We start from the raw sequence: 8,836 nt of genomic DNA on the forward strand, positions 1-8,836 counted from the left end.
GGAGAATACTTCAAACACTCCACAACTTGTAACATATAGGAATCATACAGGAATGGATTGAGTTCAATGATCATGTTTTGATTTGGCTTAATGGAAAGAAATGCCGAAGAAGCAGTCTGATCTTGAACTGAAGAAGAAGTCGCCATTGTTGATCGAAGAAGGAAGATGAACAGTTCAAATCACCGCTATAGAAGAGAAACTTTGTGACTGGTAAAAGACAAAGAATCATCAAAACCCTTTATATACCGTTCCTAGGAGAGAGAAAAATCATGAGGATAATGACGTGATCACTAAAACGTCTCCTGAAAAAGTGCTATGTGACAGTTTGGGTGCTCCAAGAAATACGTCAGCACGCGTGCGGAGAAGGACCTTTAAAATTCACTCGCCAAGTACTTATCCTTAATCGTCGTTTGAACTTCAATATGACTTCAAGAGACATGAATTCCCCTATGTAAACAAAACTTGAACCAACAGCAACTAGAGTTTTGGAAAATAAAATTTTCGTGCAATAGAGTGACAACCGATAAAGAAATAAAGCAATTGTGTATGGAATATGCGTGATGTCTTAAAAGAAGACAAAAAGCAGGTGATTCCGGGCAAGAATCGCTTCCTTCAAGGTCAAAATAGACTTGAAGTGCTTGTGTGGAATCCTGAAAAATACGATCAAGTGTTTATAGAGAAACATTGAAAGGCTTCTTTTCAAGATATAGGCTTAAGGGTGGCTTATTTTCAACCAAACATTAATACTTAACATAAGATCAATTGTTGGAAGAAATACTTGTGAGACCAATGTGGTCTGTTGAACAAGTAGGTGAGATGTAAGTTGGAGGGTCAATGGATGTAATAGAAATCCAAAAAAAATAAACTGGATCTTGCTGGGAAGAAATGCCTTGGTTATATACAATTTCATAAAGACCACGCAAAAAAAAAGGATTTCATTGGGTAACCAGTAAGTTCTTGAATTTAATAATTCACCATCAATTCATTATTGGAGTTGGATTATGGGTTTCACTCAGCACGTGGCATACGTATCCAAGATCACAAACACAGACTTTGTGCAACCATAAACCTTAGTGGTAAGAACCGACAGTCTCAAGGGTTACATTGGTGAATTGAAAGTCGATAGAGAATATAAGAAGGTGGTTTGAGAACCGAAAGTACCTTCTGCTATAAAAATATGACCAAGCAGAGAAACTCTTGACTCAAATGAGAAGAGTAAGGTAGCTCTAGACGGAGTTGATGTAGATGGCCTTATTGGGAAGAAACGATAGGTATAGATCGAATCATTAAGGCCTACTCGACGTCATAGAGGCTTTGGTCAACATGCATCAACATGCTTCTAGGGACCCTTAACTAGTTTGTATAGAAATCATTGTACCTGACGAAACTCCAAATTCTTTGGTTTTGTAACTTTTGGGACCTAATTAAAGTAAGAACAAACACACCACACAAAACGAACAAATCGAAAAATATCTTGAAATATTTAGTTTTCTGAATAAAAATAAAAAGAAAATAATAAGAAAAATATTTATGGATTTTTGAAGTTTTCTGAAAAAAAAAATAAAGTAAAAAAAAATAGAAACTAGATAAAAAAACATAGACCAAATGAAGAGAAGAGAAGTAATTTACACAGTATACAACCGAAACCTTATCTCAATTGAGTGAATCGAAATAGACCGAGCATTCGGTTCATTTCGGTTCTTAAAAATGTCAAAGCCGAAATAGACCGAGCGTTCGGTTCATAAAAATTTCAGAGCCGAAATAGACCGAGCGTTCGGTTCATTTTGGTTCCCAAAAAATAAGGAGCCGAAATCGATCGAGCGTTCGCTCCATTTCGCTTGTGTAATTTTAATGAGAGATTTGAGTGTTTGGTACCGACTCTGCTTCCATCATACCCAAGCCTTGTAAGATTTTGTTAAAGAGTGCTTCAGGTAATGCCTTAGTGAATATGTCGGCCAGTTGATCAGTAGATCGAACAAAATGTACTTCTACGTTCCTTTCTTCGATGTGATCCTTGATAAAATGATATCTAAGTGCAATATGCTTAGTTTTGGAATGTTGTACTGGATTGTGACAAATCCTTATTGCACTTTTTGAATCACAATAGAGAGGAATCTTCTTCATGTTTAGTCCGTAATCTCTTAGTTGACTTTGAATCCATATAACTTGAGAAGTACAAGAAGCTGCAACTATGTATTCGGCTTCTGCTGTAGAAAGTGACACACATGTTTGCTTTCTAGACTGCCAGCTAACAAGTTTTCCGTCAAGAAATTGGCATCCACCTGTAGTGCTCTTTCGGTCTAGTCCACACCCTCCCAGATTAGCATTAGAAAAAGCTTGAATAAAGAATCCTGATTTGGCAGGATACCAGAGACCGAGAGATGAAGTTCGCTTTAGATAACGGAAGATGTTCTTTACAGCCAGCATGTGAGGTTTTCTTGGATTAGCTTGAAACCTAGCACAATAGCAAACGAAAAACATAATGTCTGGTCTACTAGCTGTTAGATACATAAGGGACCCTATCATTTGTCGATAAAGCGTAATGTCAACAGCAGGTTTCTCCAGTGACGGTGTTAACTTAGTACCAAATACCATAGGAACCATTACTTTAGAGTCACCTGTCATGCCGAATTTTGTTAATAGACTTTTTGTTTATGCCTCCTGGTTGATAAAGATGCCTTCTGGACCCTGTCAGGCTCTTGGTGCTTGCTTTAAACCATAAACTGCTTTATCCAGCACATAGCAATGATCAGGATATTTCTCGTTCACGAATCCGGGAGGTTGTTCAACATACACTGTTTCTTCTAGTTCTCCATTTAAGAAAGCACATTTGACGTCCATTTGGAAGACTTCAAAGTTTTTATGGGCAGCGTATGCTAGGAAGATTCTAACCGATTCCAACCTTGCCACTAGAGCGAAAGTTTCCTCATAATCTATCCCTTCCTCTTGGCAATATCCTTTTACCACCAATCGAACCTAGTTTCGTTTAACGTTCCCTTCTTTTTCCAATTTGTTTCTAAAAATCCATTTCAAGCCAACTACAGAAGCATCCTTTGGTGTGGGAATCAATCTCCAAACTCGGTTACGTTCAAACTCATGGAGCTCATCTTGCATTGCTTGAACCCAATCAGAATGATCAAGTGCAGCAAGTATTGTTTTCGGTTCGATTTTGGAGATGAATGAGTTAAACATATAGAACTCAACTTTAGAGAGTAATGCAGTTTGTTTCGCTTTTACTTGAGAACGAGTAAGAACTTTGTTAGAAGATTCACCAATAATTTGCTCTTTAGGATGATCCTTGGTCAATTTCACTAACAGAGGATAATTTGGATCATATGCTGGATCCAATTCAGCATTCACTTCTTCTTTAAATTCTGAGTGATCACTCTCGCCTTCATCAGTTGCCTGGTCTTTCTCCCCCTCGACTGGCAAAGCGAAACTAGAGGTAGCATCAAAGTTTGCTTCCTCTGAGAGAGTTGGATTCTCCCCCTCAAATGTACCTTTATTAGATGGGGATGTTGTAGAATTCTCCCCCTCAAAAGATAGCTTGGTTGCACTTGGTGCATTTGAACTCTCCCCCTTAAGCGTTGAGTCGTAGTCTTGAGAGTCAGCAGAGGATTGATTACTTGTAGATTTGGGAATGTCACTTTTCATTTCTTTTGCCGCATCATCAATAATCTGTTGAAGATTATCAATTTTGTTGTCGGCTAGTTTTGCCTCTGAGTGTGCCGCTTTCTCCAGTTCATCGAATAACCGAATGTATTCCTCGAACAGGTTGGATATAGGAACCGAGACTTGTCCTGATGTAGGAAATATTTCTCCTAAGTGACTTTTGTTTCTTTGAACTTTCTTTATGTAATTGTCATCAAAGGTGACATAATATGTTTCTTCAATCCTTTTGGATCGTTTGTTTAAAACTCTGTAAGCTTTCGAGGAGAGTGAATAACCGAGAAATAAACCCTCATCAGCTTTAACATCGAACTTGTTTCGGTTCGCCTTTGAGTTGAGGATGAAACACCTTGAACCGAACACATGGAAGAATTTGACATTGGGCTTTCTATTATTTAAAATCTCATAAGGAGTAAGTGAGAATCGTTTATTAAGAAAGGATCGGTTTTGAGTGTAACATGCAGTTGCCACAGCATCAACCCATAAGTATAAAGGAAGTGAAGCAAAAGAAAGCATGGTTCTAGCGGCCTCACATAAGGAACGATTTCGACTTTCAACGATGCCATTCTGTTGTGGTGTATACGGGGCTGAAAAGTTGTGAGTGATCCCCTTATCAGCTAGAAATTCCTCAAAGTCGTTATTCTTGAACTCCAACCCATTGTCGCTTCTGACATTTCTCACAGTCTTTTTCAGTTGCACTTCCACCTGCTTAATAAATGTCTTCAACTTGGGAGTTTCTTCAGATTTCTGTTTAAGAAAGAAAACCCAGGTGAAACGTGAAAAATCATCTACGATAACAAGTATGTACTTATTACCACCGATGCTTTCGATAGACAAAGGTCCACACAAGTCAGTGTGTAATAGTTCAAGAGCTTCAATAATCTTTGTATTGATCCTTGTAGGATGGCTCTTTCTGCTTTGTTTACCCATCTCACAGGCTGCACACAGATGTTCCTTGTCGAACTTGACAAGAGGGAGTCCTCGAACATAATCACCGAGCACCAATTTATTCATGTCTTTGAAGTTCAGGTGTGACAATCTTCGATGCCATAACCAGCTTTCATCTGTATTTGCCTTTGATAGCAAGCATATTGCCGGTTTGCCACGTATTGGTTTGAGATTTAATGGATACATCTCTCCCTTTCACTCTGATTTCACGAGTACCTTCTTGGATTGTTTTTCAATTATTTCTGATCCTTCATCATCAAAGGACACTTTCAGACATGTTCCTACGACTAGTGAAGACACACTTATGAGGTTATGTTGTAGTCCTTCTACATAACCCACTTTTCGAATCGAGAATTCTCCATTTGTTATCATGCCATATCCCTTGATTGTTCCATAGGAATTATTTCCATACTTGACAGATCCACCATCTTTCAGGGACCGAAACTCCCTCAGCTCTTCCTTCCTCCCTGTCATGTGACTTGAGCACCCACTATCGATATACCATTCATTATCGAACTACTCATCACTGATTACCTACAAATTTAAGCAGATTTAGGAACCCAAAGTCTCTTGGGTCATGGTGAGTTTTTCAGAGAATAAGGAATTGCAGTAGAAATATCAACCGAATATGTTCTTTTTATTAAAGTGGTTTGATCTTTTCTTTTAATTGTATACACTTTGATTTTGGTTTTATCTTGTTTAAACTTAAGTGCATTAGTTGGTTTGTTAGATGGTATGGGCATTTAATTTCTCTTTTGAGATCTTGGATTAATTGATAGTTTCTTAGTGTGGAACATAGAATCAGAAGTTAGTTTGCCCTTTCCTTTGATGTCCTTAAAAGAATTTTCCTTGCATTGGGACTTGGATGTATCAAAACTCCCTTTAGGACCGAAACTGGATTTAGGATTGAAACTGGGTTTAGGGCCGAAACTGGGTTTGGGACCAAAACTGGGTTTAGGGCTGAAACTGGGTTTGGGACCGAAACTGGGTTTAAGGCCGAAACTAGGTTTAAGACCGAATGTTGACTTTTGGTTTTGAGACTTGGAGTAGTAGGAACTTGGGCTGAAATTTTCCTTTACTTTTTCCTTTCCTTTGTCCGTTGAGACCTTCTTAGGAGGCACATAGTTGGGATTTTGGGAATGCTAGTAACTCTTTCGCTCATTCAGATTCTTTGCATATCTTTGATTTCTTAGGCGTTTCTGTTCAGCTAGTTCCTTCTGTGATTTATGTATATTTAAGCTGGCCTTTGGTTTCTCTCTTTGAGTTTCGGTTGTTTTGTTTATAACTTTCGGTTCATTCTTTGGTTCTTCAGGAATCTCTTTAGTTCCACTTGTGCTTGGTTTGTCGAAGCTTGAGGGTTTGTTGATGGGTTCAGCAACATATCTTCCTTTAACCCTCCATGAAGTTTGCTCAGACAAGCCTTCGGTTTCATCTGCGTTGTCAATAGGGGCAGACCAGAAGAAATCTTTGCACCCTTCTGTGTTGTCTTTTTCCACCAGGACTCTTAGTTCTGCTGTTTGTCTAGAAGTGACTCCTTTTGCTGCATACACCTGATTTGGCACAGTTTGAACTTTTTGATAAATGACAGCCTTTTCCTTGAGTTTTTGTGGCTTGTCTTTTATCATGTGAACAAATTCAACCGAATTTTCTGAAATGAGGGGTTTCTCATTCTCAGTATCGCTTTTTACAAATTCGGAGCAATCAATGACATCTTCTACCGAGATTTCACTCATCTCGCTTTCTTCATCAAATTCAGATGTAGTATCAAGGTTCATTCAATTTTCGGAGGTCAATTTGGCATTGGACATGTCAAATGATTTTGAAGTATCTGACTTTATTCTTTATTTATCATTTTCATATAAAATATCTTTTAGCATACACTTATGTTCCCTAGAATCAATGAAGGTTTCTATTTTGTCCAGACCGATTTTGTAAGACACGGATGTTTCATCCGATGACACTTCTGATTCACATTCTGCTATGATCTCGTCTTCCTTAAATTCAAGAAAGGGCAAAACCATTTTGTGAATATTCTTTCCTATCTCACAACTTAAATGTAACTGAGCAATATTTGTATACAAACGCTTAGCAATTAAACAAAAAACATTTCTTTGTTTTAAAAACTTTAAATTGTCTTTTTGTAAATAAAAACTTTCATCCCTAGCTCTAATTAACTCCGCCTCCTTCAGCTCAATCCACATCCTTCTCTCCTCATTATTCGAAGACACCCTGCTAAGTTGGTCGGTTAGGTTAGAATTCACTAAGCGAGTTTGCATGAGACTACCACTTAAGTTAGAAAATTTAGATTTTAATTCATTTAATTCTTCTTCATAATTTGTTAATGGAACTTTAAGTGATTCAAGAATGGATTGTACCTTTTTGATCAACCTATCACAGTCGTTGATCTGCTCACTTACTGGCTTTGTTGCAAAATATTTGTTTCCTGTCATATTCGGTTCCTCACTTGCACTTTCGGTTGATGGACTGGCCAAGACGATCAAGCATTTGCCAGCTGAATCTTCTTCCTTTGCAACATAAGCCTTTCCATGAGTGGGCTTTCTTACCTCTTCATCTTCAGAGTCGGTTGATCAAACTTCTACGACACCGAACTTGTCTTCCTCTACAGTCTCCTGCACAATCAAAGCATTCATAGTACCTTTTGTACTGTTAGTTGTCTTCTTTTTCTTTATTTCTTCCAGCTTGCGCATGTAGTACGCCTCATCATCTTCACCATCTCTTTTCTCAGCCATTTTTCTCAGCATGCAGTCCTTGGCAAAGTGATTCTTTCCGTGACAGTAAATACAGTCGTATCTAGAGTCTCCTGCAAGTTTTCTCTCCTTCTTGTCTTCATCCTTTTGAGAAGAGACCTTCTCTTCATCCTTCAACTTTTCAGAGCTGTAACTTCCCTGCCAGTTTCGGTTCTTACTGACCGGGAATTTTCTTCTTGCAAACTTCTTTGGATTGGTGACCATCATAGCATACTCCTCACTTGTAAGGTCACATTCAGACAAATCGGACTCTTCTTCTTCTTCTTCTGCAATGCCTTTTTCTTTTGAGACAAGGGCCAACGATCGTACACCAGAAACCACTTTTGCTTCTTTGGTTATGACACTTTAATGGGACTTAAGTATTCCCACAAGTTTCGCTAGCGAACAAGACTTAAACTGTTCATGCGCTTTTACGGTGGAAACCACAGCCATCCATTCTGGTCTGAGTCCATTCATGAAAGTTACTTTCTGCTCAATCAACTTCCTCTCTATTCCATGTTTTATCATCTTACTTAAGAGATGATTGAAACGATCAAAAGTCTGTATTAGCTTCTCCTCAGGTTTTTGTTTGAAAACTCCAAATTCTGACAGCAACAATGTTTGAATGGAGTGTTCAAGATCTTCATCGGTCGAATAGAGCTCTTTCAACCTATCCAAGATTTCTTTGGCTGTCTTGCACGAACTTACTAACCGAAACGTGTTAGATTGTAACGTGAATCTTATCATTCTCATGGCCTTCACGTTACACAACAGCTTGTCTTTTTCATCCTGTGGCATCTTCTGTTCATCAACAACCAACTTGTTATATTCTGTTTGAGTCTTGACTGTTGTGTTCGTTCCAGAATGAACAAACGGTCCGAGTGTGATGGCTTCCCATATGAGATAGCCATTATCCTCAGATCCTACCACGTAGTCTTCAAAGTGATGTGCCCACACTTCATAGTCCTGGGTGTAGAGTATGGGTGTTCTGGTAGTGGATCCAATGCTGTTTGAGATGTTGATTGGGTTTGTTTGCGAGTCATCGTGAGACATGGTGAGCTGCTAGAATCTAACCTGTAAACTTGAGATTAGGGTTTTATCTAAAACTTAGTTGTCGTCGAACCAAAGAAGTCGACTTCTTATTTATATGATAAAAGCGGAAACCTTAACGAATTCTGAATACATAAGGAATGTGTATTGATCACACAGTCTCCTACTCTGATACCAATTGTTAGAACGTAGTTCTTTCAGGATCGATTGATTCTATGCATGCAAACAAATAAGTACGTAAATATAAACACAAATATGGTTCGAATATGTTGAATGATTAATGCATCAACACCTCAGAAGAGCTCGACTAAGAACTTCAACTGTAGAGGTGTTTTAGGGTTACAATACTCAAATGTAATAATCGTCGTTCTACATTGCACACATGCATGCATATATATAGTCTAACCCTACAAGAGAATCAT

The sequence above is a fragment of the Lactuca sativa genome, chromosome 4 (assembly GCF_002870075.4).
Source record: "Lactuca sativa cultivar Salinas chromosome 4, Lsat_Salinas_v11, whole genome shotgun sequence".
NCBI lineage: Eukaryota > Viridiplantae > Streptophyta > Magnoliopsida > Asterales > Asteraceae > Lactuca > Lactuca sativa.